We start from the raw sequence: 1,301 nt of genomic DNA, 5'->3' as shown, positions 1-1,301 counted from the left end.
AAGAAATATAGCCAGAGTGCTTCTTGGAAGCCAGGATGGCCAGACCTTGTCTTTCATACTTTGGACATATTGTCAGGAGGGTCCAGTCCCTGGAGAAGGATATCATATTTGGTAAATTGGAGGGGCATAGAAAAAAGGAAAACCCCCAACGAGGTTGTTTGACACTGTAGTAGAATCCATGACCTCAAAGGTAGCAATGGTTGTGAGTTTGGCCCAGGACTGGACAGTGTATCGTTTTGTTGTGCATAGGGTCACTATGATTGTACCTAACAACAAACAACAACAAAAACTGTGACATAATATGTGTAATAAATACATACTTAAAGTTTTATTGTAGGCTATAAGAAAGTGCTTCACATGGAATTTTTTATAAATGGAATAATCTATCATATATATTCTCTTGCATCAAACATTTCCCATGCATTAAGAGCCTCAGTTGTCTTGTGTGCATTTGTAACTTATTGTCATTACTACATAGGGTTTCACGGTGTGAAAATTACACAATTTATCACATCTACTCTTAGTGGACATTTGAACTGATTCTTATTTTTGGCAATTATAAGAAAAGCTGCTTTGAAAAAATTCTCATTATATATACCCACATACAAATCCAGGAAATGTATCTCAAAAAGGAATTTTCTTCTCCTAGGGTGTATGTTATATGTAGCTTTACTAGGTCTGTCTTCCATATTTTCCAAAAGAGTTGGAAATATAGGTGCTTGACTTGCTCATATAGGTGTATTAACAGTGCTTGTATCAGTTCACATTCATGCCTCATTGATATTACATGAGGATTCTTGGTGCTTCACAATATATCTCATATTTAGAATTGTCAGACTTTAAAGTTTTTAACACAAACTGTGTATGTGGAGGTACTTCATTGTATTTCTGTGATAACTAATGAGGTTGAGTATCTTTATACATAATTTTAGGCCATTTGTATTTTCTCTTCAGTCAAATTTCAGCCAAATGTCACAGCGGGCATTAAATGTTGCCTCTCATCTCTGAAATACCCCATAAGTACCTGCTCTGTGATAGTGGGATGCAGTCTTTAAGCATTTATCCTTTACAATAAGCACATTAGAGCTATGGGAGGGACACTGCTGGAGGAGTTTCCGCTGTCTGTGATTCTGTTATTACTCATGTTGTTCATGTTCATTCAGTCTTTCTTATTTTATGGATTCTGAGAAATCTTAGTTTGTTAAACCAAATTCAAGGTTATAAGTATCCAGATTCTCTAAGACCATGCATAGGTGATGTATGAATCCATGCAGGGGTTCATTTATAGTCAGAGCTTCTTT

Source organism: Chrysochloris asiatica, unplaced genomic scaffold, assembly GCF_000296735.1.
Source record: "Chrysochloris asiatica unplaced genomic scaffold, ChrAsi1.0 scaffold00341, whole genome shotgun sequence".
NCBI lineage: Eukaryota > Metazoa > Chordata > Mammalia > Afrosoricida > Chrysochloridae > Chrysochloris > Chrysochloris asiatica.
This window is presented reverse-complemented; position numbering follows the sequence as displayed.